Source organism: Leptonychotes weddellii, chromosome 8, assembly GCF_054177405.1.
Source record: "Leptonychotes weddellii isolate Sample4059 chromosome 8, ASM5417740v2, whole genome shotgun sequence".
Classification (NCBI taxonomy): domain Eukaryota; kingdom Metazoa; phylum Chordata; class Mammalia; order Carnivora; family Phocidae; genus Leptonychotes; species Leptonychotes weddellii.
In genome coordinates, this window is record NC_138376.1 from 17096966 (window position 1) to 17107134 (window position 10169).

The window sequence follows — 10169 nt, forward strand, 5'->3', positions numbered from 1 at the left end:
GAGAGAGATGTGAGTTGGTGAACCACTTGTCCTTGAGAGTCACTCAGCAAATCCTTCTTGGGAACTTGCCATGTGGTTATGATTGCTGGTGGCTGGAGCCCTTCTGGGAGGGGGTGCACAGGGGAGGGAGGGGTTGGCTTTGAAAGGTGGTATGGGGGTATAACAAATGGAAGGATGTGGTCTCGAAGAGATGAGGGAGAAGGAGCCTTGGGTTACTCCTTGGTTGTGGCATGCATGACTGACTAGGTAGCTGGAGGTGATGCTCCCAGGAGGAGGAAATGCAGAAAGAAGAGCAGCTTCACAGGGGCTGTGGAGGGGGACAGTAAGTACTCATCTGGTCTGGGTGTCTGAGTCCTTTTCCTGTGAAACAGGGCACTGAGAGCAGTGGAAGCACAATGGTGTAATTTTATCCAAAATTACAGAGCAGAAAACCAGTAGTTAGAGATTCTTCAGCAGTGCCAGGGATCAAATATAGGACAGAAAGGCTCATATTACAGTGAAAAGCAGAGAATAGGAACCAGAGTATGGGATGTGTATCCATTAGCTATTTTGTATAACAAACCACCCCAAAACTTAGGTTGAAACAACAGCCATTTCTTATTTCTCATGAATCTGTGGGTCACGGGGGCATCTCCACTAATCAGGACCAGGCTTGGCTGATCCTGATTGGACTCATTCCTGTGTCTATAGTTATGTAGGCAGGTTGGATTGGTGGGGGGGAGGTAATTGGTCTGGATAGCTTCAGCTGAGATAATTCAGCCCTGTTCATGTTGTCTCTCATCTTACAGAAGCTCATTCTCATAGTAGATGTTTCAAGAGTGAGTAAAAGAATACACAACCTCTTGAGGTTTAGACTTGCACACTGTCATTTCTGTTGCAATGTTAAGTCTCAAGTCCAGCCCTGATTCAGGGGTGAGGGAGTAAACTCCATTTCTTAATGGGAGGAATTACAAAGTCACATGGCAAAGGGTGTGAACATAGGGAGAGGTGGAGAATTGGAGCCATTTTTGGAAACAATCAACTCCATATGAAGTCCTGAGACCAGAAAAGCTGGGGAGAGCAGAGAAAATATTCACCCTGATAGTGGCTTCGTACAAGGTCCAGTGCAGTTTTGTGGGCATGGACCTGGTTCATTTAAGGGGCTTGAAACTTAGTGAACACTTGGTAAAAGTGGCATAACGTGGAGGCAAAGTTGGCATGAGCATAGAGGAAAAGCCTGCCTCATTTTGTCTTCCAAACACTTCTGTTGCAGGGAGAATTGATTTAGTTGAAAGTTTTGGACCCTGTAAAATGTGACTCACTCAAAGATAGGCAACACTTTCGTGTTGTGAGTTTGAGGAGTTTTGAATCTCTTCTTGAGAATCAGTTTGTCAGTAGAGAATAAGAGGGCAGTTGGCATTTGGCGACAGTCTGGAGGTAAAGCCTCACCCCTATCACTGTTCTGTAAGGCAGCTCACTCTCCTTATGTGAAGCCAATAGAAATGTCATTTGCTGTTTGGTGTCTGCACACTGAATAACTGAATGTGAATCAGCAATGTTGTGCAACTTAGAAAAACCAAGCAGTGTCTGAGGAAGGACTAAAGGGGAGTGAAGAATTTAGCAACCCAAGGCGGACTCTCATGGTTTCCAAATTAGCCAGAAATTACCAGAATATTTTGTTGGCCTCTGGTCATTGCATAACAGTGTCATAGAGATTGTACAGAATCCAGGAAGTGAAGGTGGGAATGAGGTAGGAAAAAAAAGGCTCATAAAGAAACAAACAAGGATTTGAGCAACTAAACTAAAAGAAGAAGGAACTGGAGAGAGACCAATGTTAGGATTTGTGGTACTTAAAAAAAAAAAAAAGGCATTCATGGTGATAAAATGGGCCCCATATCCTTTGAGGAAAACAAAAAGAAAGGAGAATAAGTGTAATACATGATATTAAGTTTGGATTTAAAGGAAGATCGTACTGAGTGACTTTTCTTAAGTACCACTGGATTAGCTCTTAGGAGGAAATAGGCTGACTACAGAATAAGTGTAGCGTGTCAATATTAATGTTGCTTAGCACGAATGTGCTTTAAAATGAGATAACTGCTCTGGAGTGAAGGGCCCAGAGTAGGATTCACTGAGTTTCTTTCCAAGTCCTCCCAATGGAGGACCAACATGTTTTTGTGGGTCCTTGAGGTTTTTAAACTATTCTGCCTTTGCTAATCATGTTTAGCTTTAATCTTGAGGATTTCTTCCCTATTTGAATGCCAGGCAACAAGTGATCTCAACTGGTATTCAGTTGTTCTTTGTGAACTCTTTGTTCTTTTGTGGGGGCAGAGGGAAGGTGGGCATCTAGCTGTGGCCTCGGAAAAAAAATGCACGTACGGTTTTCTGGAATTCTCCACTAGAATGTAGCACTGGTTCCACTGTTAACTCATCTGTGTGATTTTGCTACTCACACACCACTTTGCCAAGGTGGCCTCAGTCAGCTGTGTCAGGAGCAGTGCGACCTGGGGCCATAGGCTTGAAGTAGATCTGACCAAGATGCCCTGAGTTACAAGCATTGGAAGCAAAATCTGACACCAGCAGGGAATGCGGTTTAATTTCCTTATCTATAAGACAAATTGGGGCCCATGCTTGATAGAGTTGGGGGCACACAGACCAGCTAGAATACTAGAAAAGAGCAGTAGTCTGCACAGTGAATGAAGAACGAATATGTGTCAAGTAGATTGCAGCCAAATGAGAGAGAATGTGAGTGTGGGGATGAATCAGATCAATAGAGGCAAACGAAATCAGATGCCATCTATCACTCTCTGAGCTACATGGGCAAAGAAGTCTTAACATGAAGGAGGCTGTAAACAAACAGCTTAATGTTGGAAGGCGAGGAGAAGCCCAATGACCTGCAGGCGGGACCTCAATGACGAGATCGCTTGGGTGTCTGAAATGAGTGATTCACCAGGGAGTTACAGCTGTTTACAGCAGGCCTGTCTGTTAAATATTCATCACCCAGAGCTCTCTTGGGCGTGCAGTGAGATTTGGTCCGGTCCCCTCAAGCAAAGCAGAAGCTTTTCTGTTCTATTAGAAGAGAAGTAAAAAATAAGGAAACATGTTTTTTCCTTCACCTAAATTTCCAGTGTGTCTTTCTGAGATTATTTACAGGGCTTGAGTTAGTCAAAGAAAACTTCTGTTTATTTGACATCATTTTTTTCAGAGTGTATGTGTGGGGAAAGGTAGTGGTAGGGACAAGTAATTTCTGTTGACTGGGTCATATGGTCTGTCTTGGCTCTAGATGCCTGTATGAAGCGCCTACAGAGTTGGTTGCAACTATTCAATACCTGCTTTACTTGGTACGTTCACAGGTGGTGTTATGTTTGTTAATGGATAAGAGATACAATACTATTATAAGTTGACCAAAATAAATCGTCAGAGCTGATGGTTGCCTTTTTGGGTTTATCTGAAAAATACAGAGAAAAACTACATTCCACACCCTTGTGGGGATGGGTGAAATAAGTGATGGGGATTAAAGAGTACACTTAACACAATGAGCATGGAGTAATGTATAGAATTGTTGAACATATTGTATGCCTAGAAACTAACGTAACACCGTATGTTAGCAACACTGGAATTTAAAAAATAACAAATTAAAATAAATAAAATAAAATGTACAACAGAAGTAATTCAAGTCACGAAGGTTGAAAATAGAAATGAAAGTGTTGTGGTTTTTTTCCCCCTCAAAATCATTTATGGTATGCACATTTTAAAAAGTCAAGCAGGGGGGCGCCTGGGTGGCTCAGTTGGTTAGGCGACTGCCTTCGGCTCAGGTCATGATCCTGGAGTCCCGGGATCGAGTCCCGCATCGGGCTCCCTGCTCCGCAGGGAGTCTGCTTCTTCCTCTGACCCTCCCCCCTCTCATGTACTTGCTCTCTCTCATTCTCTCTCTCTCAAATAAATAAATAAAATCTTTAAAAAAAAAAAGTCAAGCAGGATGTTGAGGGATCCTAGGATGGAATTCATTCTGACAAATTAATCTAATTGTATTACATAAATATAACACAACCCCATTAAAGGTATAGGTAAAAAAGGAACTTATTTTAAAAACAGTATTTTGACTAAATAAGGCCAAAGGCAAAAACAGCTATACATAAACCCTATTTATAAATTTATAAAATAAATTTATGTATATAAATATACAAATTCTATTTGGTAAATTTGTTTCTCATAGAGGTAAGTATTAGAAGTTTTAAAACTAATTTATCTGTATACTCGGTATTTGTATTCATTTGCCAGGGCTGCCATAACAAAGTACCAAACTGGGTGGCTTAAGCAACAGAAATTTACTGTTTCACAGTTCTGGAGACTAGAAACTGAAATCAAGGTTTTGGTAGAGTTGGTCCCTCCTGAGTGCTGTGAGGAAAGGATCTATTCCAGGCCTTTCTCTTTGGCTTGTAGATGGCCTTCTTCCACCAGGATCTTCATATCTTTATATTGTGTCCAAATTCCCCCTTTTTATTAGGACACCAGTCACATTGGCCTCATTCTATTTTCTTTTTTGGAATTGAAAGTGTTCTAAGTAGTCATTTGGGGAGATTGTAAAAGTAATTATTTGTGTTAGAATGTATTAACAAAGGATTCATAATCTAATAAAAAAGACTACATTCCACCCTTGGAATATTTGTCACTGATAAATACTTTCATTTGAGCTATTTCAATAGATCCTTTACAATAGTCAGTGATAAAATGTAACATGCATATATGACTTTGAAGTTTATATTTTTTTCACATTTCTATAAGACAGGGATTAATGTCTTTAATAGAGTTTAAGAAACTCAACTGATTTGCTTAAATTCACATAGCTGGAGAATGGTAGGGGTGGGGCTTTTAATGGAGACTTTTTAAATTGTAAGTTCATTGTTCTTTATTTTACATCCTAGCTGAGGAGAAATGTTGAAAAAGGCAAAATAAGGATGCTAAACCAGCAGGTGTTGAGGGACAAAGCTCGAAAGGAGTGGAGGTGAGGGTGGACCTACAAGCAGTTTTTGCCTCTTTTAACCATTTTTGCCTTCTACCAAGCATTGCACAGGAAGCAAGGTGCAGATCTCTGTTGTTCTGGAAGAGGAAGATTTGGAGGCCTCATTGATTGTATGATTTTATTGAGCATCTACTTCATGCCAAGCCCTAATCTCATCACTGAGGATAGATTGGGGAGCAAGGCAGACAGGCCCTAATGGAACTTTGCTATTGGAGATATAATAAGAGGTAAGAGTCACTAATTCTTATGGCTTAAATGCTTTGGTCTACAGTGCCTTCTTTGCCAGATAATGTCAAGACTGAATAGAAAACTCATAACAAGTATAGGTTTACATTTCTACTTTCCCACTTACTTTTCTCCATAGTAAAGTATGACACAATAATAACCAACTTATTGGTTTCTTTGAAAAATTAAGGTAATGTAGGTGATACATTCAGCGCAATGCCTGACATACGGTCAGTATTCTGTAAATGCCTAGTGCTGTTATTATCATTATTACTTTAATATATGATGCCCAATGCAGTAGCATTAGGCTTCCCCAAGGGAAAATGCAAAGAGTTGTGATGAAAAGCCCATGGTGTTGAGTTCAGTTGCTGAATTGTCAATATGAAGACCAACGGAGAAACCTTTCTGGTGAGGGTTATATCTTGCTGCATTAGAGACAGCGGAGTCCCTCTTGTGATATCATCTCATCAGCTGTGGCAGAGGAAGCAAAATGCTCTGGAGTGACCCTGGTGCTGGGTCCCTGTAATATTCAGGAAAGATTTGTTAGAATGCACATGGCATGTTTAGCAATGTGCTGGCTGTTGGAGGTTAAAAGTGAATACAGCTCTTTCCCCACCCCCAGTGATACAACTATGAAATATGTTCTATTTCTTTTAAATAAATATGCCCTGTTTTGTATGGTGGTGAGGCAAGGAGGATTGTTCAGTGAGTGCCTGGAAGTCAACTGCTCACCAAGACCAAGGGCTTCCCATTCTCCAGTGGCAGAGCCTGTGCCCAACTCAGCTTTTCATGGGACCATGCCCCCTCCCTGCCTATGTAGCAGCCTGAATCCAATGCCTCACAATGTCTCCAGGTGCATAAGCTGATGTGCTCAGACAGCTTCGCCTCCAGCTGGCCTATCTGCTTATTCTTCAACCAAGGCTGTTTTTGGTTCTCTTCTCTATAAGAAGGTAGGAGGGCAAGGCCCTCCCCTAGAGCACAGATGTGGAGCCCGACAGCATCATCCCACCCTAGCACAGCTTTCCTGGGATGGTGAGAGAGAGGGAACTAGGTACATGTTCATGCTGATCTTGGCATCTTTGTCCCCCCCACCCCGCCAACCCCCCATACAGCCTGTTCATGTGTCCTGATGCTATTTGCCTTTACGCATCACTCCATTACAGCTCACTAGATAGAATTTGTATAAATGAAAGTCAAAGCAAACACTAAAAAATGTCTATGAAAACTTGTAATAAGAAGCCATTGTGGGGGGGCACCTGGGTGGCTCAGTCGTTAAGCGTCTGCCTTCAGCTCAGGTCATGATCCCAGGGTCCTGGGATCGAGCCCCACATCGGGCTCCCTACTCTGCGGGAAGCCTACTTCTCACTCTCCCACTCCCCCTGCTTGTGTTCCCTCTCTCGCTGTCTCTCTCTCTCTGTCAAATAAAAAATCTTAAAAAAAAAAAGAAGCCATTGTGGGGTGCCTGGGAGGCTCAATCGGTTAAGCATCTGCCTTCCACTCAGGTCATGGTCCCAGGGTCCTGGAATTGCATCCCGCATTGGGCTCCCTGCTAGTCAGGAAGCCTGCTTCTCCCTTTCCCTGTGCCTGCCACTTCTCCTGCTTATGCTCTCTCTCTCTCTCAAATAAATAAAATCTTAAAAAAAAAAAAAAGCCATTGAAACTCCCCCATCTTCTAAGTTCAGCAGGTCCTGATATCATAGGGAAGTAGTAAATTCTGGTAAAAAAAAAATGTGAGACTATTCCAGTCCTACTTTCCAACTTAAATAAATGTAGGCTTGGCACGTAAGAAACACCATTTTAGCCTGTGACTGTGTCTCATTATCAGGCAGGGTTTCCTGCTTCTTATACTAACTGCATCAGATTTGTTTTCCAACTTTGGATTACTGCCAGTATTATTTTTCACTTGTAGATGTTCACTACTCTCAAATTTTGTCATGAGTGTATATTTGATTTCCTTAGTGTAAAAGCATCCCAAGGCCAAGACCGAGGTCTTATTTATGTCGTATCTTTCAACAGTACATATTTAACAACTGATTATTTCTTTTTTAACTGTACTTTTATGGTTAGGATAAAAAGATCTTCCTTGGAACTAAAAACTAAAACTTTAGGGCATGGTGAAAAAATTAGTAAAGCCAAGAACAATATTTCTTCTTACCCATTGATTTGCAAAGCAAATTTGTTAAAAGTATAAATGAGTTATTCTGTGGTTCTTAGTACACTTAGAAAGTCAACAAAGTCCATATTTTTGGCTGATGTGTCCATGCCTCACAGCATTTCATAAATCAGTTCTTTAGGTTCTAATTTGGACGAGATGCTAATAATGCATCCTTTATAACTATTATGATACGGTCTTCCAAATATATTCACTCTCCCTTCTGTATTTTTATTAGGGACAGATTTAAAGTAGGTGCAGATATTAATGAGAACAGGAAATAGTTATGGCTATCTCTTCTCAAGTTTGTGTGAGTACAAGTAGGGGGAAACATCTCTGATCTCTGGCTAGTATCCATTAGACTTTCAAAGTATGTTTGAAACTCTCAGGTTTTACTTTGGCTAAAAAGACAGGCTTATCAAATGTTTTCACATGGTAATACCTCCAACTGAAACAGAAAGCCACCACTACATAAACAAATAGCTCTAGAAATAGAATTGTACCACAAAGCACTTAACCAGCATATTTTTTTTTAATGTTATAAGTATAGGGAAACAATCACCTTATTAAACCTTAAGGAGTTTAAATGACATTCTGAATCAAATATTACTCTGTCAGTTTCCCAGAGATTTTTCCCCCCTTGAATAATTGATTTAACTGAAAAAAAAGTGTGCACACTTATTTTGATTGTATACTTCTTTTTTTTTTAAAATTTTATTTATTTATTTGAGAGAGAGAGAATGAGAGAGAGCACATGAGAGGGGGGAGGGTCAGAGGGAGAAGCAGACTTCCTGCCGAGCAGGGAGCCCGATGCGGGACTCGATCCAGGGACTCCAGGATCATGACCTGAGCCAAAAGCAGTCGCTTAACCAACTGAGCCACCCAGGCGCCCGATTGTATACTTCTTATATCAACTAGTTTTTGGTACCTGAACTATTGTGTTTACGTGGAATCAGAAGCAACCCAAGGTAAGACAATGATGTCATGGTTGGAAAAGCAGGATGGGAAGAAAGACAGGGAAGAGAAATATTGAAAGAGAAGGAGGGAGGACAGTGAGGAAGGGAGGGCAAGAGTTAGTAAGAGTAGGTCGTTGGTGGGCTATAAAAGAATACAGAAGATGGGGAGAGAAAGACTAGTTTGGGGAAACTTCTCTAAGCCTGCTGGAACAAGGCAATTAAATCAATTAGTTCTGATGAGTAGCCCAGAGGTCCTTTGTTAGATGAGCACAGATGGCTTATGTTTTTGTGAACAGAGGTCACACTTCCTTCCCGAGAAACCACTAAGCAAATTTTGCAGGTGATGGTCTCTCTGTAGGACATGCTGCCACAGCTCCACCCACATCCCTTTGGTTCCTTTGCCATTTTCTTGCACCATGGCCCCCATATGCTTTCACTCCCAACAACCTGCATAGGTGTCTGAGGACCACTGGTGTTGCTTAGGGTGTGCGAACACCTTCAACTTTGTTTGATCTGCATACTCTGAAAGCTACAAGTGCCTGGCAACTTACACCCCCCCGACCCCCACCCAAGAGCCCTTGACTGGTGAAGATGGATGCGGCAGTGTGAATATACCAGTTCTCTTGTCCCTGGACTCTGAGGTGTGTTTGCACTGTCTCTACAGCTCCCCCTGCAGGACTGAGCTAAACTGACCCTGTGTAGGACAACTTCCTCCCCTTCCTTTTTCCTTTTCTTGTGCCTCTACTGGTTGTTTTAAATATGCTTCCTAATAAACCTTATGAAATTTTCCTTGGAGTTTGCTTCTGGGATCTTGACTTAAGGATAGTACCCAATTACCTGAATGTCCAAATTATTCCAAAGACCACTGAGGCAACGTTTCATTGTTTGACCCAGCAGGATGCAGGATTTACTCCATGTGTGGGTCTATACTTACAATTAGGGAGGACATTCCCCTAACATACAGTCTCCCTCTGCCCACACTTTTCTCTTCAAGAACTTGGCTTCTGCTGGAACACGCGAGCATCTGTCCTGACACAGATGAACCCCATCCTTGGAGACTCAGCTCTCAGTCTCCCTCCTCCTCCCAGGCTTTGCTGTGGTTGCTGAAGCTCAGCTCCATCTGGAAGCCTGACAGGCATTTTTCTCCAGAGCTGGGAGTTATTGCTGGGTGTGTTTGGGAGTTGGCTCAATTTTAACAACCATCCCATCAACCACTGTCTGCCGATGTCACCTTTCCTTGGGTGGGTTGGAAGCCACAAGGAGCAGAAGGCAGACATAGTCACTCACAGCCTTGTGGTTTTAATAGACATTTATCACCCAACTCAAGATGAGTGTTAGAAGTAGAGTCAGGGGGTGTGTACTAAAATAGCACCTGGGTTTTTTTAATTTTGAGGGAGGCAGTTAAGTTGGTGTTTTCTGGTTCCTTGTGATCCCATAATTGCTCTATGAAGTCATTGTGGCTCACCATATTCAGTGAATCAGTTCTTAGGATTCTAATTTAGAGGGGGCATGTTTTTCTTATTCTGAAATACTATGAAAAAATGTGTCTGAATCTAATCATTTCTTCTCCCACACATATAAAAAGAGGACAGGAAATAACTCCTCTTTTCAAAGTTAGAAAATTGGAAATGGTAATGACTCTTTGTCCTTAGTAGGATTGTTCCAAGTGAATCCAGGCTGGGAAAAGCTCTCTGCTGTTGGAACTACAGAGTAGACAGATCAGAAATCCAGAAGTTTCTGTGATGGATCTCATCAGGAGGCCAATTTGGGGGCATGTGGCAGAGATGGTGCCAGGTTTCTCTTTGAAAAATGCTGTGATGAATATTTGTTGAACATG